Source organism: Syngnathus floridae, chromosome 14 (genome assembly GCF_059516105.1).
Source record: "Syngnathus floridae isolate MCC-2025c chromosome 14, RoL_Sflo_1.0, whole genome shotgun sequence".
Classification (NCBI taxonomy): Eukaryota; Metazoa; Chordata; class Actinopteri; order Syngnathiformes; family Syngnathidae; genus Syngnathus; species Syngnathus floridae.
Genome location: NC_142426.1, coordinates 1,253,954 through 1,277,060, shown reverse-complemented (window position 1 = coordinate 1,277,060; position 23,107 = coordinate 1,253,954). Strand labels below are relative to the sequence as shown.

At 47.5% G+C, this 23,107-nt stretch overlaps 1 long non-coding RNA gene, 2 other non-coding genes and 1 pseudogene across 3 annotated transcripts in view; 2 read left to right on the top strand and 2 right to left on the bottom strand.

Annotated features, from left to right (window-relative positions):
* LOC148386900 (uncharacterized) overlaps positions 1 to 20,579 on the bottom strand; it is a 55,754-nt gene extending 35,175 nt beyond the window's left edge. The window contains exons 1-2 of the long non-coding RNA XR_015862585.1: positions 19,194 to 20,579; positions 18,386 to 18,470 (exon numbers count right to left, since the gene is read on the bottom strand). This is a non-coding gene — a long non-coding RNA (uncharacterized LOC148386900). The remainder of the gene's footprint in view (positions 1 to 18,385; positions 18,471 to 19,193) is intronic.
* trnat-agu (transfer RNA threonine (anticodon AGU)) lies at positions 1,553 to 1,625 on the top strand. Its single transcript has one exon. It is a non-coding gene; the product is annotated as a tRNA-Thr (tRNA).
* Positions 2,053 to 2,125, top strand: trnam-cau (transfer RNA methionine (anticodon CAU)). Its single transcript has one exon. It is a non-coding gene; the product is annotated as a tRNA-Met (tRNA).
* LOC148386901 (U2 spliceosomal RNA) lies at positions 4,524 to 4,679 on the bottom strand (annotated as a pseudogene).
* Positions 20,580 to 23,107: the final 2,528 nt, after the last annotated feature.

Here is a 23,107-nt window from a genome sequence, read left to right as displayed (position 1 = left end):
AGTGATGTCTTAATGATCAAGTAAAAATTTGTGAAAAAAAACATATATAAGTCGCTCCTGAGTATAAGTCGCCCCCCCCACCCAAACTATGAAAAAAAACGCGACTTATAGTCCGGAAATTACGGTATTATTGCACTCATGCGCTGCTGTGACAAGTGAATTTCCCCGCTGTGGGATGAATAAAGTTCAATCAATCAATCAAGAGTTGGTTCAGACTGAAGTAAAGTTTTTCATTTCAAAGCATGACACATTAAATTGACTACGAAAGAACTCGAACGCTCAATCGTCTGATCCGAAGTCAGACGCCTTATCCATTAAGCCACATCGCCATTTGAAAGACTCCATGTTTTAAGTGTGGCCTTGATAAGACTGTTCAACGGTTCCAAACAAACAAGGACGCCCAATGTGGGAATTGAACCCACGACCCTGAGATTAAGAATCTCATGCGCTACCGACTGAGCTAGCCAGGCTTTTTGACCTTGGAATTGTTTCATTTTTTCAGTTTTTTTAATGGGTTAAGGCAAATAGAGCAATGTTTTAAGTGTGGCCTCTGAAACACATCTATTGATAAGACTAAAAAAATCTAAGGGTCACCGACAAGTATGGGCTGCCCAATATGGGGATCGAACCCACGACCCTGAGATCAAGACTATCATGCTCTACCACCTGAGCTAACCAGGTTTCTCTTATTAAGAATTGTTTCATTCTTTCACTTTTTTTTAATGGGTTTGGTTCACAAAAACCAGAAGCCACGTTTTAAATCTGGCCTCTGAAACACATTCATTGATAAGACTAAATATTTAAAGGTTCCCAACAAGTGGCAGCTGTCCAATGTTGTCTCTAGTTGGAAACCCCAGCCCGAGTTGGAAACCCTAATTGGAAACCCTTGCCCCAGTTAGAATTCCTAGTTTGAAACCCTACCCGGAGTTGGAACCCTAGTTGGAAACCCTAGCCCTAGTTGGAAAAGCTGGCCCGAGTGTGCAATAGAGAAAAGCATTTTTTCTTTTGGTTTTTGTCACTTTGTTGCACTGAAAACGCAGATTGGGGGGGAGTCAGTGTTAGAGATTTGCTCACTTCAACTTATTTTGCAAGAACCACACGGGAGACAAGTAAGTCCTTTTAGACACCTGCAGGTGGAGAGTCCATTCGTCGCTGTGCGTGCAGCGATGTTCGAATGGAGGTCTGAACCCTCCTTCCTGCAAGAGGATATTTATTAAGAGAAACAGAGTGGGGGGATGAGTAGGCTGAGTAGAAAGCCCTTGTCCTCTAGTCTAAACATCTCAGGGGATGTTTTACGACCTTGTGATAAGGAGGACAAGGTAGGGTATTTATTACCTGTTGCATTCCAACACAATCCTATGATAAAGATAACCTGGAAAACCCTAACAGTCAGCACAACAAAAAAAGAAATCAGAAACCAAAACCTTTCTGACAGTATAGAAGAGAATAATAAATAATAAATAGAATAAGTTTTTCTCTGTGAAGTTGAGTTTGAAATGACCGGTGGTTGAATCAATTTTTCAGTAAAATAGCTTTGTAAAACCGAGACTTGGCCTTGTTAGCGCAGGTGCTAGCGCGTCAGTCTAGTAAACTGAAGGTTGTGAGTTCAACCCTCACACAGGGCTCTGTTTTATTTAGTCCTAACCCTAAGTTGAGCCCTTGTTGGAAACCCTAGCCCAAGTTGGAAACCGTAGTTGGAAACCCAACTTTGAGAATGCTCAGACAAAAGTAACTTTTTCTTTTGATGAAGTTCAGTTTGATGGAAATGGCCGGTGGTTGAATCAATTTTACAGTAAAATAGAATTTTAAGACAGGTGCCACAAAGTCTTGTTGGTGCAAGCGGTAGCGCGTCAGTGTCGTAATCTGAAAGTCGAGAGTTTGATCCTCACACGCCGCATGATTTATATATAGTCCAACCCTTACTCTAGCCCTACCTGGAAACCCTAGTCCTCGTTGGAAATCCTAACCCTAGCCTAGTTAAGTTTGATCAAAATGGGCGGTGGTTGAATCAATTTTACAGTAAAAAACAATTGCACAAATTGCAAATGCATAGCCTCGTTGGCGCAGGTGGTAGCGTGTCAGTCTCATAATCTGAAGGTCGTGAGTTCAACCCTCACACGGGGTGCACTTTTATATAGTCCTAACTCTAGCCCTAGTTGGAAACCCTCATCCTCATTGGAAACCCCAGTTGGAAACCCTGGACACAGTTTGAAACCTTAGTTGGCTTCCCTAAACCGAGTTGGAAATCCTAGTTTCAGAATGCTCAGACTGAAAGTCACTTTTTCTTTCTGTGAAGTTCAGTTTGATTGAAATGGCCGGTGGTTGGATCAATTTTACAGTAAAAAAGAATTGTAAAAGCGCAAATGCACAGCCTCATTAGTGCAGGTGCTAGCATGTCAGTCTCACAATCTGAAGGTCAAGATTTCGGTCCTCAGGTGGGGCAGACTTTTTATATACCTAGTCCAAACTAGCGCTAACCCTAACTCTAGCCCTAGTTGGAAACCCTCGTCCTAGTTGGAAACCTTAGTTGGAAACCCTATTTTCAGTAGGGAGCAGGTTGCTCAAACTAAAATAACTTTTTCTTCTTTTAAGGGGTAGGGCAGCAAAGTAAGCAGGGATTGTGAATATCAGCAAGCACAGGTTGCTCGACTGGAGTCAAGAGAAACAAATTAAAAATTATACATCAGATGAAAAATTTGCCTCTTTCTTTTGGAGTGGAAGAGAGTCCACCCCCTCTCGAGAGGGCTTGTACCGGAACCCAAACTGTGTGTGGAGGCAAGTCCGACTATGTCTAGTCAGAACTTTTCTGCCTCGCACACCAGATCGGGCTCCTTTTCAGTCAGAGAGGTGATATTCCATGTCCCAAAAGCCAGCTTCTGCAGCCAGGGATCGGTCCGCCAAGGTCCCTGCCTTTTGCCGCCGCCCAGCTTACACTGCACCCGCCCCTTTGACCCCTCCCACAGGTGGTGAGCCCATCGGAACGGGGACCCATGTTTCCTTTTCGAGCTGTGCCTGGCCACCAGACGCTCGCCTTCGAGCCCCACCTCCACGCCTGGCTCCAGAGGGGGGACCCGGTGACCCGCGTCTGGGCGAGGGAAAACGAAATCCATTTATGTTTTTCTTCATAAGGGGCTTGTGAGAGCCTTGCTTTGTCTGGCCCTTCACCTAGGATCCGTTTGCCATGGATGACCCTACCAGGGGCATGAAGCCCCAGACAACATGGCTCCTAGGATCATTGGGGCGTGCAAACCCCTCCTCCACGGTAAGGTGACGACAAATGAAGGGGCCTCGTTTATCAGCGCAGTTTAATTTCTGGTGGTATCCATTTGAATGGACACGTCAGTATATTGTAATTTGGCAAAAAATATTGTTTTTGAATAAAAACCAATAACCACCCCTGTCAATTGCACAAGCACTCCTCTTTACTGTTCACAAGCACAATCACAAGTACAAGTCATCTTCATCCATAAGCACATCAGTCGTTCCTTGTTAAAACACAGCAGCCCTACAAAAAAAATGTTCCATCAACTTTTAGTGTCTTAATAGACAATGATGGTATTTATTTAAATATTGAAACACAATATCCACCTCCTTCAATGTTACACGTGAATGCACATACAGAGAGAAATTTTATTCATTTTGATCAGGCTACATGAAGCAAAATATAAAGGTGAATACACACCGTTTTTGTGCACCATTTTAGCCCAATTCCATCATTTCCTTGTCTGTGCCTCCTTACCAGCAAATTTCTGGAAGTCCACATGGCGTCTTTGATGGCAGCAAATGTGAGCCACTGCTTTGTAATGTCTTCTTGCTTGATTTTCAACGGTCTCACCCCATAGAGTACAAGGTCGGCATTCAACGCTTCCCTTTTCGGGAACTGCAGGTTGCCCACAGGTATACGGCAGCCCTGCACTACCTGAGCAGGTGCCACACTGACTCCTGGGCACCACAGCCAGGTCGGGGGCACGTTGAGAGCGCTGACATGCCCCTGGAGTGCATAACGGACCTGACTGGGAGGCCATCATGGGCCACCATCCATGACAGGTCCCGAAGTTTGTTTTGAGAGGGCGGGGTGGTTGACGTTGTGCCAAACTGTTGTGGGCTCGCTGAATGCAAGGCCGCGCACTGGACAAACCACTTCCCGCTGTATGACAGAGATCATAGATCTGTGATTTGTTAAAATTTCACTATTTTGTTGCTCTAATTTAAAGTTCTTCAAAAACTTCTTGGTGAAGGAATAAGAAGGTGGCGGGTTAAAAGACATAGGAATTCTTTGGTCGGTGGGTATTAGCTTCAGTTTCTGGAGGTATGAGCCCGTCCAGAATCGTGTCATTGCTTGGCTTTTCGGTGCATTTTGTGTAACGAGCGCGCTTCGCAGGTGCAGGGCAACATATCTGCTTCCGAGGAAGAGCTTTAAGTCCGGCACTCCTTTTCCTCCGTTTTTTTTCTTCATGGTGTCCCTCTTCAGTCTCTCCAACTTGGATTTCCAGGTGAAGTAAAAAATGTCTCGGTCCAATTCTAAAAGCACCTTACTTGTTGGGATGAAAACAGATTAGTAAAAGCAAGGGTAAAATCACCACTTTTATGGTTAAAATTCTATCTTATATGATCAGCTCTCTTAATCCCTCAAACCCAAGAAACTACAGTTGATCTTAGCCAAAAGGCCGAGAAGCAATGGAGTATGCGAGTGACGGACTCGCTTACAGGCTTCCCCGTCTACCCATTCTCACCAACGGTTTGTTATAATAGGCCTCTTTGGCACATGTGATTACCTAGGTAGTTTGAGCTATGCTGTTATATCGCTGTAACCCTTCTCTTGCTTTATTAGCTTTCTCTTCTCTGTGACACCCTTTGCACATATGTAGAAGTCGCTCTCAGTTAGGACTACAAGGTCACACATTATCACACAGGCTCGGCAGAGTCGCCTCCTCTCAGGAAGGCCGCCCAGAGTAGTATAAGAGCAGGAACCAGTCAGGCCAGAAGAATAGAGCAGAACTGACACAGGATTTGAACCCACGCCTTAGTTGAGACGGGAGCCTAAATCCAGCGCCTCAGCCACAATATCTACCAACTGCAGTTTCAGCATCAAATTTTGTTGACAATTCTATTAAAACGTGAAAGTGGATAAAAAGTTGGTTTCTCCACCAGCATCCAGGTTAGTGCTGCCTGACTGAGCTTTGTTCATAATGTAATGAACAATATGAGTGACAGTCAGAATCCAGTTACGAGTTGGAACCGAATGCTTGTTAGCCGATTAGAGGACTTGATGAATTGCTAGCGCTGAGCAGCTTAGAAAGCTCGGCCACACTACCTAATTCCTGGGCTACTATATCGAATTTTCTTGACAATTATATTAAAACTTTGGAATCGGAGGATAGCTGGGTCCCCCACCAGCAACCAGGTTAGTGCTGTCCGACACCGCCTTGTTTATAATGTAACAAAGAAGAAACAACTCGCAGAAAGCCTGGAAGTCATCGACAAGAGCCAGCTACCCGTGAAGCAAAAATCGTGGTGCTACAACTTCACATTGTACCAAAGGGCCATGTGGCCACTGAAGATGAGCAACATCAACAGCGAACAGGCTGGACAGACGAAGCCAACTCCTACATTCGGAAATGGCTAGGTCTACTGAAAGGTTTCTCTGACACAGGCTTGTTTGGGGCAACCGCGCTGCAACTGCCAATCCAGTCCATACCTTGGACTATGAGCAGGAGAAGGCCAGGTTTGTTCTTGAGCTAAAAGGATCCTTGGATCCTACCGTGAGAAATGCACTTGTGGCGCTATCGGCAGGCTTCAACATCAGGAAATAATTGGCAAGGTGAAAAAAGGGAGAGCAGGGCTTGGCTGGGAAGAGCCTCCATGATTCTGGTCCAAGGCCACAAAGAGGGGAACCCCTGTGCAGCGCACCTTACACCAGCCTACAGCACCTACTGTCAGGCTGCACTGACACAGGCACGCTACAGATGGTGCCACGACCCAGTCCTGACAAAGCTGAAGTTCTCGAGACCAGCAGAAAAGAGGTCAACAACCAGTCTGCAGCCATACAGCAGGTTTGTGAGGGCAAGGGAGAGCAGTTGAGACACCAGCCGACGAGGCAGTTTTCCGACAGCTGAAGTTCAATCAAATCAGGGAGAGCACGGACGCAGTTCCGCACTCTCACAAATTACGCAGTCGAGATTGAATTGAATTCCTTTATTATCACGTTAACGCCGTGTTAACTGTGAAAATTAGTACATACTAGGCATTCCATATCAATGAGGACAGGGAAAGTGTTCTCCCTCGCCAGTACGCTGGCACTGCGTGCCCGGAGCCAAGAACGCCTTAAAATGAAGATGGGTTTTTCATTCTTTTTGAGATTGGACGAAAATCTACTAAAATGAATTTCTACAGTCTTCGAATTGGACTTTGTCAAATTTTAAGATGATAGATAGGCTAGCAGAGAGGACTTTGGGCCAGCAGGAAAGGGGTATGCCATTTTCAAGGCGTGGTCCTCCTCCAGAAGGCCGCCTATCTATTCAAACAGAATTCGGATTTTGGAACAAAGGAGAAATGCTCACTCCAACCAAATAGCATTTTAGACCCTTTGTCTCCTGTTTTGCTCTGAGTTTGGCGAATGGAATTGTTGTCGTTCGAACTATTGAGACTTGTAATTCTTTTTCTTGCCTATTCATCAAATGTCTTCTTAATCCTTAATTCGGTTATCGATTATTTCCTATTAACTATGTTGAGCATGGTTTTATGTGCAGTAATTAGAACTTTAAATTTTCTTTATTTCCCTATCGTAGTCATTCTTTAAATCCGTTCAATTCTTCTTAACGTGAAGACAGCTTTAATCCATAACATCAGGATTTGTCAGATCTGGTTCGAAGTAGTTATCTCGAGCTCAGCTAGGGCTCTGAATCCAGTGATCTCAGTTCAAGTCTCAGGTGGACCTCAAATCTTTGGTCATATACAGTCTGTCATGTAACATGGGGGAGGGGGAGAAGAGATGGTGCAAATAGTGAATATGGATTGCTCACAGGAATAAATTGGCAGAGCTGAAATTCCAAATTTTAGTAGCAGATGGTACAAAATTTTAATTAAGGATTACTGAATAAATTGGCAGAGCTGAAATTCCAAATTTGTCCAAGAGATGGCGCCAAACCGATACATGAGACCAAAAAGGGCCAAAATGAGCTGAACTAGTAGAAATAGGGATAAACAGGAACACGGGGTCGGATTGTATGTCACGCATGGAAGCACAAATGTGATTTTTATTTTGATTTCTTTGCTTGGCTAAAATGTATTCTGTAACACCTTAAGCAATATTATCAATCAATTCGATCAAGGTGCCCGCTACTGTGAGAATAGTGGCGTGTTATAAATTGTTTAAAGAAATAGATCAAAGGTGTGGATTTTTAATTTCATGGGTGAGTTGAAGTGTAATTTTAAAGAGTTATTTTCATGAAAAGGGAAGTGAAGAAAAGAGGAAGTGGAAGGTTTTACCAAGGGCTAGCTGTACATTTGGTGGAAAGTAATGCGTGGACATAATAAGGGCGGAAACAGCTGCTGTAGAGCAACAGGTGTACGAGCGTGGGAAACTGGGCAATCTTACACTATGAGCAGGGTATTGGTACCAGAAGAAAGGGGGGGGGGGGCAGAGAAGTCTATAAAAAGACCTGCAGGGGCAGCTAGGGGGCTTTTTCCCCCAAAGAGCGCTCATACGTGAAGAAGCCCGAAGGAGTTTCAAGATTTTTCCAAGTCCCGGGATCTTTGTGTGAGACGCAGGATCGTTTGCTTGGATTAACTTGGATTTACTCAAAAGAATTGGACTGGACAACTTTGCATGAGGAACTAGGTGAGGGGAACGACTTTTCTGTATTCATGCGAGGGGGGAACAGTCATCGGGTCGTCGGTCCTCTCGAGGCCAACCTATTTCCCTAATTTGGATTTTAGAAGTAAGATCGAACTGATCACTCGACTTTGCTTCCACCAAAAAATAGCACCTGACTGGTAGCTACCTTTTCCCTCTTTCATGATCTGTGTCTTGCAATCGAATTGCTCTGGGATTGAATGATTTCATTCGCACAGGTATCAGTGAGTGAAGTTGTTCAGTTTTTGGAGTAATTGCGATTTGTAATTCTATTTCATGTTTCTTCATTAAATGTGTCTTGTATATTCATCTACTTCGTTGTGCGCCAATCTGTACGGAATGTGCAATCGATTGCTTGGGGTTGATTTGACAATTTGATTGATGGACGGGTGGTTATTATGGTATAAAATAGGACTGTAATAAATAAAAGTAACGAAGGTGTTTAAATCAAATTATTGTATTGGTGTAGAATTGAAAGTAATTTAATTCTTTGAAGGACGCAGGCCCGTTCCCATTTCTGTCGGGCCGCGTCAAAAGCAACATCGGACAATTTTAGAGAATTAAATAGCCTTCGTAATTATTTGAGGGACGAGTGAATTTCATTAAATGTTAATCCGTTTGAAAATTTACTTTATCTCAATAAAAGTAACGAAGGTGTTTAAATCAAATTATTGTATTGGTGTAGAATTGAAAGTAATTTAATTCTTTGGAGGGCGCAAGCCCGTTCCCATTTCTGTCGGGCCGCGTCAAAAGCAACATCGGACAATTTTAGAGAATTAAATAGCCTTCGTAATTATTTGAGGGACAAGTGAATTTCGTTAAATGTTAATCCGTTTGAAAATTTACTTCATCTGAATAAAATAACGAAGGTGGTTAAATCAGATTATTTGGTTTGATGAAGAATAGAAGTACTTTGATTGTCCGTCGGGCGCAGGCCCGTTCCTAATTTTGTCGGGCCGCGTCAAAAGTTAAATAGGACAATATCGAAGGATAGACTTGCCTTCAAAATTAATTACAGGGTAAATCTAATTATAGTAGGACATTTTGATTCGTTTCAAGAGAGTTATTATTTCTTTTGAAGCAATCGAGTGGGTTGAATCACTCCGACAGTTAAGTGTTGGATATACGTATAAGAAGTTAGAATTAATAATGTAAAGAGCATTAACTTTCTTCTCAAATACTACTACTGTCACACTTTTATTAATTCGATTCTCTTCCAAATAAAAAATAGTAGGCTCGCTACTTGAGCGACCAAGTAGAACGAGACCCATATCAACAGTTACTTCGGCAAAAGGTAGGGTAGGGTGCGCTATACAAAAAAATCCCTGAGGTCTTAACAAAGACATCTAAAAATATCCGTAACATAACAAAAGCATCAAACAAAAACAAAAAAGGGGGGGCCATCAATACGGCGCGGTCATTTCGAAGTCTTGCCTCGAATTGAGTTACTCGGCTTGAGCTTCGGGTGACTTGAGAGGGATTGGCGTCGTAAAGAAATTAGATTGATTCTGGTAGAGTTAATTTAACTCGGGTGGTTAGATTACGGACGAATCCCCTAACTCCGGCCAAGACAAACCCGTTACCGGGAAGCCGGGGGCACCTTGATAAAAGAGGTGCGTTTGACAAGTCGTATGCAAAAGTTTGGTCACCCCTCACCATTTTCAAGATTTTCATTTATAAATCATTGGCTGATCGCATCAGCAATTTCAGTTAAATACGTATATCATATAGCAAACAGACAGTGATATTTAAGAAGTGAAATTAAGTTTATAGGATTTACAGATTTGTCAGAAAGAATGGTCAAATATACCTTCAACCAGAATCCAGACTCCCATTGGAAGCTATAGGAAGTGTCTAGAGCAGTGGTTCTTAACTTTGTTGGAGGTACCGAATCCCACCAGTTTCTTATGTCCAATAACCAAACCCCTCTTTACTGAATGTTTTTTTCTTTTTTTAAATTCAAGACATAGATGTTTTTTACTGGCGTACCACATGAGGCGTGCATGAACACCACCTTGTTCGAAGATTAAAACCAACACAATGCATGAATTCACGACAAATGACGTACCAGCTAATCAGTGTGACTTCTGCTGTTGCCTTTGCGAGACCAGTTCAGATATGCGTTATCACGAATTTATAAATCAGGTGTGTTCGGACCTCTGCAGTGGAGGCTCTGCTGAACCCCTGAGACCGACTGACCAAACCCCTAGAGTTTGACCGAATCCAGGTTAAGAACCACTGGTTTAGAGGCTGTTATTTCTGCAAAAGGAGGATCTACTAAATATTGATGTCATTTTTCTGTTGGGGTTTCCAAATGTATGCACCTGCCTACTTTTGTTTAAATAATGATTGCACACTGTCTGCAAATCCTATAAACTTAATTTCACTTCTCAAATATCTGTGTTGATCACTGCCATCATCCGCCATGCATGGATTCAGGCCATCTGATTGGTTCCTTTGCCCCCCCCAATACACACACAGGAATTGGTTAGGACTTGATTAGTAAGTGTTAGGAATCGTTTTGGCTGTCCGTTCAGAGCAAGAAACGAGCCACTAGCCCCACGCGAAGTTGTCATTTTCTGTAAGCTTGTGTGTATGTACATTTGTCATGGTCCAACGTAAGACTGTTTAGGGTGAATAAAAAATAACTGCAACAAGTTTATTCTGCTATTAACCAGATTCAAACTGGGGTTGCAGCCGCCTTATTGCTATATTATCGCCAATATGCAGTTGCATGTTTAGGGTCTTTTCTCTAGGATCTTCAGCCACGACACCCAGGCAGACCATGAAAGAATGTTGATGTTAAAATGTTGGTTGAAGTATCCAATAACTACGCAGATCCGATGATCCCTCAGACTTGAGATGAGACAAAATTGGAAAGACTATTTGTCGACAGTGTCTGTGAGTTACTTCAGCCCAAAAGTTCACATAAATTACACATAGCTAATGTTGACCACAAAATGGCATGTGAGCTGGCCAGGAGTCCTGGAATCTTCTGATCTGTAGACAGATGCGTTATCCATTGCTCCACGAGCCCCACAGGAGTATGTGGCTTATAAGCTTGTGTGTAACACTTTTACAAAAATGAAAAAAAAAATAATGGGTGACATTATTTGAATATGCCATGATGCTTTATCCATTGCGCCACTTGCCCTACAAGTTAAGGCTATCGACCGCAAACGTGTGGAAAATCGTCATTGTCCAAAAGATGGCTGTTCAGCAATAGTGAGCAAGGGACAAATTCCACAGTAATTCGAGTATGCCATGACCCGGATTCAAATCGGGGTTGCTGCTGCCAACACGCAGAGTACTAGCCACTATACGATTATGGCCAATATGTGCAACTTATTTAACGCTACTGCATACAGGTCATGATCATGTAGTGGTTACTGGTGTTCGATTCGAATCGGGGTTATGGTATAATCAAATTACCTTGATGAATTTGTCTGCTGGTCACTGGGGCTAAACAGCCTTCCTTTGGACAATGACAGTTTTCCACAAAAGTTTACAGTCGATACAGTCTTGTAGGGTGAGTGGCGCAACGGATGACACATGACGGCAAGTGATGAGAATCAAAACAACAGATTTAAGAGACCCAAGGTAAATTAAAACAACTTATGTTTCAATTGACAGCCCATGTGACACTCACCTCACATGAAGGTAGGTAGGCGGGTTAGCAGGTTAAGGTTAAATTATTAGGGTTTGGTAATTGTTAAAGTTTTAGGGTTAGCATTAGGGCTTGAAGTTAGGGAATTAGGAGCATTAGGCCAACCAGATTCCATTTATTCCATTAATCACTGACATTCAGTCTTCAGGTCCATGTCACATGGGCTACCAATCGGAATGTAACGGGGTCAGCTGGTCGACTATGGGGCTCATTGGTACAGGGGAATGATTCTTGCATGATTCTTGCTTAGGGTGCATGATTGCCTGGGTTTAGCTCCCGGACAAGCTCTTCTTGCAAACACTGTTGTCTATCATTATGTGGAGCGTTTGACAGGCCAACGTTACACGGAATGTAACATGGTCTGCAAGTTCTCGTTGTGGCTCGTTGGTCTAGGGGTATGATTCTCACTTTGGGTGTGGGAGGTCCTGGGTTCAACTCCCAGACGAACTCTTCTTTAAAACATTGCTGTTGATCAACTAGCCCAATTTAATCTTGGTCGCTAGCCCAAATCCATACACGGTGGATGGCGACAGTGATATTTGAGAAGAGAAAAGAAGTTTATTGGATTTGCAGACAGTGTGCAATCATTATTTCAACAAAAGTAGGCAGGTGCATAAATTTAGTAGATCCTCCTTTTGCAGAAATAACAGCCTATAGACCAGTGGTTCTTAACCTGGGTTCGGTCAAACCCTGGGGGTTCGGTGAGTCTGTTTCAGGGGTTCGGCAGAGCCTCCACTGCAGAGGTCCAAACACACCTGATTTATATATCCACGTATCTGAACTGGTCTCGCAAAGGCAAAAGCAGAAGTCACACTGATTTGCTGGTATGTCATTTGTTGTGAATTCATGCATTGTGTTGGTTTTATTCTTTGAACCACTGCTCTAGATACTTCCTATAGCTTCCAATGAGTGTGGATTCTGGTTGAAGGTATATTTCACCATTCTTCTTGACAAATCTGAAAATCCCATGAACTTCATTTCACTTTTTAAATATCATTGTCTCTGTCCGCTATATGATATATTTAACTGATATATTTAACTGATATTGCTGATCTGAACAGCCAATGATTTATAAAGGAAAATCTTGAAATTGATTTTGCATACGAATGAAATTTTTGCATATGACCGTATATGACCAAAGGTTTGAGGTCCAACCGAGACTTGAGCTGGGATCACTGGTTTCTGAGTCCGGAGTGTTCAAGAAACCCTCAGGTGTATAGAAGCATAGGCTTTCATGGGGCAGCACACAAGGAACCATTTCACAATTTCTACCCAGCTATATGACAATATATTTGAGGTCACACCAAGACTTGAACTCAGATTGCTGGATTCAGTGTCCAGAGTACTCACCATTACACCATGGAACCCTGGCAGTGATAGAAGGAGGGGCATTATTTTTCGCTCATTTTACTATCCATCCATCCATTTTCTGAACCGCTTCATCCCCACGGGGGTCGCGGGCGTGCTGGAGCCTATCCCAGCCGTCAAGGGGCAGTAGGCGGGGGACACCCAGAACCGGTTGCCAGCCAATCGCAGGGCACACAGAGACAAACCGGAATGCCCGGAGAAAACCCACGCGGGCCCGTGGAGAACATGCAAACTCCACACAGGGAGGGCCGGAGGTGGAATCGAACTATGTACTGGATTGGAATTTTCAAATTTTTGTTCCAGATAAATGACTACAAATTGTAAGTTCCACCAAGACCTGAGCTTGTATTGCTAGATTCAGAGTGCTCACAATCACACCATGCCAACATTACACGGTAATCTAGAAGAGCATTTGCTTTCAAACCATCCAAGATCTAAAGTAAGTTCCACCAGTTGACATTGTAACTCGGAGAACATGTGCTTACTTCATCAAATACTATTTGACCAAATATTTGAGGTCCCACTGAAACTTAAAACTCGGATCACTGGATTCAGAGTCCAGAGTGCTAACCATTACACCATGGAATAGACACACACACACGTACTCGCACTTACACACACGCACTTACACACACGCGCACGCGCGCGCACACACACGCGCACGCGCGCGCACACACACACACGCGCGCGCACACACACACACGCGCGCACACACACACACACACACACACACACACACACACACACACACACACACACACACACACACACACACACACACACACACACACACACACACACACACACACACACACACAGGGCAGTGACTCTCCAATACACATAGATACCAAATAGTCAGGTGACGCTTTCCCGCCTTTTCCGGACAGTATAAAACCTTCTGACCTGGAGATGGGGGGTGTTGTTACATCTGCTGAGGTGCCGTGTGCATTGACCGCCATTAAACAATTCCAAGATCTTGCCAATAAAGAACAAACCATTACTCCACTTCTTAGTTTTCCTGACCCAACAACAGACATCATCAACAACATGCAACAGGTGTTGGCGGAATCGAACCCGCACTTTCCTGACTGTGAAGCGGACGTGCTACCCAGTGTACCACCGAGCCGCCAAAGAGTATAAATATTACTATGTAGAGTCAAATACAAGCCAGATTCCAGATTTAAAACCACCCTTCGACAAGGGTTAAGGGGACCATCACCTTAAACTCTCAGCCGCCTCGTCTTGGACCACTTGTGTTGACACATCACATTATGTATGTTGTGCCAAGATACTTTTGATGTGAAGATATTGAAAATCCGGCGAGGATGTGATATGAAATGATGAGTGGAGAGCACAATTTGGTAGCAACACATCGCCTGAATATCTGATGCCGCCGCGGATGGCTGCCACGGTGAGTCGCTCTCTGTTTCTTTGTCTTATTTTGTGTGTTTTCTGTGTCTTCTGCTGTCCATCCCGGATCACTTTTACTAGAGAAGCACTGTTAAACATCGGTCAGTCTTCTTCTGGTATTTTCTCTCCTGTTCTCTCTGATTCAGACTGTTTGTCTAGCGCGACGGCGGCGACGCGGAAAACGAGCCGGAGCACTCGTAAAGCTGAGGCAGAGAGGGTTCTGTTCTGCCCTATCGTCAATTCATCTGGCGAATGTCCGCTCCCTGGGGAACAAGATGGACGAACTGCTGCTCCTCACTTCAAGGAACACGGACTTCAGCAGATCCGCCGCGCTGTGTTTTGTTGAAACGTGGCTTAGCGAACGAACCCCCCACCACGCCATGGAGTTAGCTGGGTTTCGGCTAACGCGTGCAGATCGCAGCGCGGAGCTTTCCGGAAAATCAAAGGGAGGTGGTCTCTGTTTCTACATTAATGAACGTTGGTGTACCGATGTCATGGTGTTGAAAGAGTTTTGCAGCCCTCTCCTAGAAACACTTTTCATAAACTGCCGGCCGTTCTATTCACCACGGGAGTTCTCCTCGATCGTCATGGCGGCTGTTTACATCCCACCACACGCACGTGCGAGTGAAGCCAGGCAGATGCTGGCTGACCAGGTGACAGACATGGAGAAACTTCTACCAAATTCACTAATCATTGTTCTGGGTGATCTTAACAGGGCGAACCTCGCACACGAACTCCCCAGATACAGACAGCACATAACGTGTCCCACCAGAGGGGCACAGACGCTGGACCACTACTACACCGTAATTAAGGATGCATACCACTCTGTGGCTCGTGCAGCTTTAGGACTCTCGGACCACTGTCTAGTTCATCTGATCCCTGCCTACAGACAGAAACTAAAAACTTCTAAGCCTGTGGTGAGGACTGTCAGGAAGTGGACAGTGGATTCAAGGCAGAACCTCCAAGCCTGCTTTGACTGCACCGATTGGAGAGTTTTCGAAGCTGCAGATTCAGACTTGCATGAACTCACTGACACTGTCACATCATACATCGGTTTTTGTGAGGATCCGTGTGTGCAGACTAAGACCTTCTGCACGTACAACAACGACAAACCTTGGTTTACACCGAACCTTAGGAGGCTGCGCAAAGTCAAGGAGGAGGCCTACAGGAGCGGCGACCGGGACCTGTTCAAGCAGACCAGAAACACACTGAACCGAGAGGTCAGGAAAGCCAGGAGGTGTTACGGGGAGAGCCTGGAGAGACACCTCTCTGCCAATCCTGATCCCTCAACAGTGTGGAAAGGCCTGCAGAGCATCACGGGCTTCAAGAAACGAACCCCCCGTCCTGTGGAGAGCCCAAGGCTCGCTAACCAGCTAAACAGGTTCTACTGCAGGTTTGATCGGTCCTCCCACACAACGGGACTTCCTGCAGCACAATCCACATACTAACCTCCCCCCACAACTGCTCTGTCCACACCTCCATCACCGTGGTCACCGACTCTCTCTCTTGCAGAGGCCGCGCCCGCACTCCAGATTCGCGAGGAGGAAGTGCGCCAGATGTTCCGGAGACAAAAGATCAGGAAGGCACCGGGCCCAGACGGCGTGTCACCTTCCTGCTTGAAAGTCTGCGCTGAGCAGCTGGCGCCCACCTTTGCACGGATCTTCAATCGTTCCCTGGAGCTGTGTGAGGTGCCCGCGTGCTTCAAGAGCTCCACCATCGTTCCAGTGGCCAAGAAGCCCGCCATCACGGGTCTGAATGACTATAGACCTGTTGCACTGACATCTGTGGTCATGAAATCTTTCGAGAGGTTAGTGCTGAACCACCTGAAGGATGTCACGGGCCCCCTGCTGGACCCCCTCCAGTTTGCCTACCGGGCAAACAGGTCGGTGGATGATGCGGTCAACATGGGACTGCACTACATCCTGCAACACCTGGACACCCCAGGAAAGTACGCCAGGATCCTGTTTGTGGACTTCAGCTCGGCGTTCAACACCATCGCTCCTGACATCCTCCAACAGAAGCTCATCCAGCTCGCGGTGCCTGCCTCCACCTGTCAGTGGATCACCAGCTTCCTGACCAACAGGAGACAGCGTGTGAGGCTGGGGAGCATCACATCTGACACCCTGACCACCAACACTGGAGCCCCTCAGGGGTGCGTCCTCTCCCCACTGCTCTTCTCCCTCTACACCAACGATTTCTCCACAAGTGACTCTTCTGTGAAGCTCCTGAAGTATGCAGACGACACCACTCTCATCGGACTGATCCAGAACGGTGATGAGACTGCGTACAGACAGGAGGTGGAGCGGCTGGTCCACTGGTGCAGCCAAAACCACCTGGACCTGAACCCGCTCAAGACCGTGGAGATGACAGTGGACTTCAGGCGAGGCCCTTCACCACTTTCACCCCTCACTATCCGCAGTAATACTATTCTCTCATCAGACACCTTCAAGTTCCTGGGAACCACAATCTCTCGGGACCTGAAATGGACCGGCCACATAGACTCTGTCCGGAAGAAGGCCCAGCAGAGGCTGTACTTCCTGAGACAGCTCAAGAAGTTCAACCTGCCGCAGGAGCTGCTGAAGACCTTCTACACTGCCATCATCCAGTCTGTCCTCTGCACCTCCATCACTGTCTTGTTTGGATCGGCCTCCAAACAAGACAAGCACAGACTGCAACGGACAATAAGGACTGCAGAAAAGATAATGGGAATCAACCTCCCATCTATCCAAGACTTGTACCTGTCCAGGACCAGGAAACGTGCAAGTAACATCTCAACAGACCCTTCGCACCCAGGTTGCAGCCTGTTTGAACTACTCCCCTCCGGACGCCGTTATAGAGCTCTGTACACTAAAACCAGCAGACACAGAGACAGCTTCTTCCCCCAGGCTGTCGCTCTGATGAACTCACACCACTCTTAGAGTCTCAGAGTCATTACTGTGCAATAACATCCTGCTTTCCACACCTTTTTTGTCTACACTGTTTGTACTATGTGTCCTCTCTGCATCCATTGCAGCCTGGTCATCCTAGAAGAGGGACCCTCCCATCTGTGGTCTCTTCTCAAGGTTTCTCATTTCCCCTAGCTGGAGTTTTGAGTTTTTCCTTGCCCTCTTGGGAGTTTAAGATCAGTTTAAGATCAGGGGGTGTTTGAGAATATCTTTCGTTCTTCACATGTCCTGAGTGTTGTTGTTAGTCACCTAAATGTTGAACAGAGGCTGTGATTTACCCAAGTCAAATTCCTTGTTTGGCACGCTCAAACATGGCGAATAAAAAACTCTTGAATCTTGAATCTTGATTTGCTGATTGGTAATATTGTTTACCATTCAAATTACCATTTCATTCACTGATTTTGCAGAGAGAGGCATGTCTTTAATTTTCGGAACGATTTCGGTTTTGTTTTTGAAGTCCGAAAAAAGGCACTCTGATATTTTAACGAATGAATCCTTCATGTACTCGCCATCGGTGAATGGTTTTCCGCGCTTAATTATCTCCTGGGCTGCAACAAAACTTGCAGCAGTAGTAGAGTTTGGAGATGCAATCCACTTCTTGAAACAGTTTTTTCGTTCCTCAAATTGCACCTTTCCTTTTCAGCTCGAACTGGGTGATCGGCAGCAAATTTAGCATGCTTTAGCTGAAAATGTCACTCCAAATTGCTCTTTTTGTTATATTTGACAACTTCTCATTGCAAATCAAACATTCAGGCAATCCAGCATTGGCAATGAAAGCAAATGGTTGAGTCCATTCTTTCTTAAACCCTTCTTATCAGCAATCTTTCTCTTTTTGCCTTTAGAATCCATGGCCCGTCACTCAAACGCCTGTTTGTTGACAACTCGTCTGTGCTGTGTCGCTTGCTATGACGCAATTCTGCGCCATTCTGAAATTCAGTATTTTTAATATATTCACAACTACATACATTTTCTACAGAATAACAATGTTTGTGTCATGATTACCATCTAAAAACCATATTTAAAAAACACAAAAAACAAAAAAAACATCTTTTTCCATTTTCATGCATTTTTGCAAGAGCTCCAGGGAGCAGCTAGGATTGTGCTAAAGAACTGCATGAGGCTCTGATAAGTTGCACTCACCGAATGTCTTCTTGGATGGATGAACTGGAGGCAGCTCTGGAGTGGGTCTGCAATCAGCTGGCCAAGCTAAGAAGTAAAGAGTTGGCTTGACAGTTGAAGGAAAATAAAAATAAAAATGGAAACACAGATTAGAGGCTGGTTTTGTCCTACACGTGGTCAGGGGAGCATTGTAGCGGAGTGTCGCACACCTGGCTGTTGCTGGCACACTTTGCAAAGCAGCAAACACTGACAAATATATTTAGAAAATGTTGTTTCCACCCAGTCTCAAACAGGGGGTGTTTCGCACCTTAGAAAAACACGATGACCATTACGCTATGGAAACTGCTGTGACGTCCAAAGCATTTTGAGAAGCCCCGCAAAAGTTCAACAGAAGTGAGTGAAGAAGAAAGCAGGCACTTATGAACTTTTTGATTTGCTTTGCCAGCAAAAGCTATTTTTTCATAAAAAGAAATAAACTCCGCGTCGGGGAATTGAAGCCCGATTTGCCGAGCCCATGTTGAATACCGTAATTTCCGGTGTATAGGCCGCACCGGTGTATAAGCCGCACCCGTTTAAATTCGGGGATATTTTCGTTTTTTTCTTACATAAGCCGCACCGGACTATAAGCTGCACGTGCACACGAGTTTTTTCCGAAGAAAGACAGTACACAGAAAGCCTTTTTGAAGTTTGAATAACATGCTTTAACATGTCTTTCTAAACATTGCCTTTGACGCAGCAGTAGTACCGCAGCAACACGGAAGTGTGCACGTGAGTTATTAACAAAGAAATAGTGGACACAGAAAGCTTTTTTAAAGTTGTAATAACATACCTTAACATTTCTTTCCAAACACTGCCTGTGACGCGGCAGTAATTCCGCAGCAACACGGAAGTAACACAGCACTAATGTCACGTCTCGTCCCCAACTGCTCCACTATGTGTCTGTTGTCTTGGTTTCTGTCTGTGTGCTCGCCCCTCCCCTCCTGTGTGCGCATGATCAGTGTGATTATTCCCACCTGCCTCTCGTTACCTGTCATGTATATAAGTCCTGTCTGCCCCTCACTCCCTGTCGGATCATTGTTATGTGTCAACGTCATGATGTCTTTTTGGTTCCATGTCAGTTGCCGAGTCTGTTAGTTTGCCTTTTTTGAGTTCACCAATAAACCCTGGTCCAAGCTGCACTTGGTCGTCCTGCTCCATGCTCCACCCGACCGTTACAGAATGATCCGACCACCAAAACGACAAGCGCTTGGATCCCCCTCCACCACCAGCTCCCGCTGCGATGCACGATCCACGCCTGCGCAGGTTCCGTCTAACTTGCTCCAGCGACGCCGGACCCGCAGCCGCCATGAGACTCGTGGCCACCATCGGGCCTCACCCCGGCGTCACTGGACCCACGGCCGTCGTCGGACTTCTTGCCAGCAACGCCGGACCCGCGGCCGCCATGAGACTCGCAGCCACCATCGTGCCTCACCCCGGCGTCACTGGACCCACGGCCGTCGTCGGACTTCTTGCCAGCAACGCCGGACCCGCGGTTGTCGCCGCACTTTGAGCCAGCTGCACCTGGCTCCACGCCTTCTGAAATGCCGCCGATCACGGTACGGACTTTCAGAGTTGCCGCCGATCGCGGCACAGACTTCCAGAGTCGCCGCCAATTGCTGTATGGACTTCCAGAGTCGCCATCCGAGTGCATTTTATGTTTGGGTTGCCGCAGATTGCGGTTCATGTTAGGGTTGACGCCCGAGTGCGGTTCAGGTTAGGGTCGCCGCACGAGTGCGGTTCTGTCTCCCTAGTTGCCGCCCGAGTGCGGTTCTGTCTCCCAAGTCGCCACCCGAGTGCGGTTCGGTTCCCCAAGTCGCCGCCCGAGTGCGGTTCGGTTCCCCAAGTCGCCGCCCGAGTGCAGTTCTGTCCCCCAAGTCGCTGCCCGAGTGCAGTTCTGTCCCCCAAGTTGCCGCCCGAGTGCGGTTCTGTCCCCCAAGTTGCCGCCTGAGTGCGGTTCTGTCCCCCAAGTCGCCGTCCGAGTGCGGTTCTGTCTCCCAAGTCACCGCCCGAGTGCGGTTCTGTCCCCAAAGTTGCCGCCCGAGTGCGGTTCGGTTCCCCAAGTCGCCGCCCGAGTGCGGTTCGGTTCCCCAAGTCGCCGCCCGAGTGCGGTTCGGTTCGCCAAGTCGCCGCCCGAGTGCGGTTCTCTCCCCCAAGTCGCCGCCCGAGTGCGGTTCGGTTCCCCAAGTCGCCGCCCGAGTGCGGTTCTGTCCCCCAAGTAGCCGCCTGAGCGCGGTTCGGTTCCCCAAGTCGCCGCCCGAGCGCGGTTCGGTTCCCCAAGTCGCCGCCCGAGCGCGGTTCGGTTCCCCAAGTCGCCGCCCGAGCGCGGTTCGGTTCCCCTAGTCGCCGCCCGAGTGCGGTTCGGTTCCCCAAGTCGCCGCCCGAGTGCGGTTCGGTTCCCCAAGTCGCCGCCCGAGTGCGGTTCGGTTCCCCAAGTCGCCGCCCGAGTGCGGTTCTGTCCCCCAAGTCGCCGCCCGAGTACGGTTCGGTACCCCAAGTCGCCGCCCGAGTGCGGTTCTGTCTCCCAAGTCGCCGCCCGAGTGCGGTTCTGTCCCCCAAGTCGCCGCCCGAGTGCGGTACTGTCCCCCAAGTCGCCGCCCGAGTGCGGTTCGGTTCCCCAAGTCGCCGCCCGAGTGCGGTTCGGTTCCCCAAGTCGCCGCCCGAGTGCGGTTCAGTTCCCCAAGTCGCCGCCCGAGTGCGGTTCGGTTCCCGAAGTCGCCGCCCGAGTGCGGTTCGGTTCCCCTAGTCGCCGCCCGAGTGCGGTTCGGTTCCCCTAGTCGCCGCCCGAGTGCGGTTCGGTTCCCCAAGTCGCCGCCCGAGTGCGGTTCGGTTCCCCAAGTCGCCGCCCGAGTGCGGTTCTGTCCCCCAAGTCGCCGCCCGAGTACGGTTCGGTACCCCAAGTCGCCGCCCGAGTGCGGTTCTGTCTCCCAAGTCGCCGCCCGAGTGCGGTTCTGTCCCCCAAGTCGCCGCCCGAGTGCGGTACTGTCCCCCAAGTCGCCGCCCGAGTGCGGTTCGGTTCCCCAAGTCGCCGCCCGAGTGCGGTTCGGTTCCCCAAGTCGCCGCCCGAGTGCGGTTCAGTTCCCCAAGTCGCCGCCCGAGTGCGGTTCGGTTCCCGAAGTCGCCGCCCGAGTGCGGTTCGGTTCCCCTAGTCGCCGCCCGAGTGCGGTTCGGTTCCCCTAGTCGCCGCCCGAGTGCGGTTCGGTTCCCCAAGTCGCCGCCCGAGTGCGCTTCGGTTCCCCTAGTCGCCGCCCGAGTGCGGTTCGGTTCCCCTAGTCTCCGTCCGAGTGCGGTTCGGTTCCCCAAGTCGCCGCCCGAGTGCGGTTCGGTTCCCCAAGTCGCCGCCCGAGTGCGGTTCTCTCCCCCAAGTCGCCGCCCGAGTGCGGTTCTCTCCCCCAAGTCGCCGCCCGAGTGCGGTTCGGTTCCCCAAGTCGCAGCCCGAGTGCGGTTCGGTTCCCCAAGTCGCCGCCCGAGTGCGGTTCGGTTCCCCAAGTTGCCGCCCGAGTGCGGTTCTGTCCCCCAAGTCGCCGCCCGAGTGCGGTTCGGTTCCCCTAGTCGCCGCCCGAGTGCGGTTCGGTTCCCCTAGTCGCCGCCCGAGTGCGGTTCGGTTCCCCAAGTCACCGCCCGAGTGCGGTTCGGTTCCCCTAGTTTTTTTTTTTTTGGACGTCAGGAGCCGTCCCTTGTGGGGGGGGTTCTGTCACGTCTCGTCCCCAACTGCTCCACTATGTGTCTGTTGTCTTGGTTTCTGTCTGTGTGCTCGCCCCTCCTCTCCTGTGTGCGCATGATCAGTGTGATTATTCCCACTTGCCTCTCGTTACCTGTCATGTATATAAGTCCTGTCTGCCCCTCACTCCCTGTCGGATCATTGTTATGTGTCAACGTCATGATGTCTTTTTGGTTCCAGTTGCTGTCATTGGTAATGTCACCCTGTCATTTTTTTCACGTCTTTTTCGGTCAGTCTTGTTGTTAGGTTTTTTTAATGAGTCATGTCAGTTGCCGAGTCTGTTAGTTTGCCTTTTTTGAGTTCACCAATAAACCCTGGTCCAAGCTGCACTTGGTCGTCCTGCTCCATGCTCCACCCGACCGTGACAACCAATAGGGTTTGATTAAATAAAACATACCGGTAAAAGTCACTGAGACGCGGCGGTAACACAGCAGCAACACAGCAGCACAGCACTAATAGGGCTGGTTAAAGTAAAAGTAAAAAAAAGAGCTTCATCGTCTTCATCTTCCTCCTGTGCACTGAAACCGTCGAAGTCTTCCTCCTCAATTTCCGATTGGAATAGCGTTAGATATCATTCGCCACACACTTTCTCAGTATCTCTTTCATCGTCGTTCTTATCCATTTCTTCTAGCATTTTCCATGATGAGGGTCTGTTCATGCTAATCTTATTCATGCACGAAGCGCTAAATTACATTAAACTAGCGAGCGACACGAGTAGACGGGACCACGAAATAAAGAAAATAGTGCCACAACACAATGTCATCAACATCGACTGCCTTTAGCTTAAAAGCGGCGTCATATGCATTTCTTTTGTCCCCCATAATGACGGTTTGTGTATAAAAGCTTCCTTTCATTAAAGTCCGTCTTGATCGCGTTCTGCGTGATGCGCAAAATGTTGTAAACACAAACTAGCATGTCTTATTCGGCGCATTGTCTCTTCTTCCCCTGTCTCGCTCTTGCTTCCTGCTAGAGCGCCCCCTGGAGGC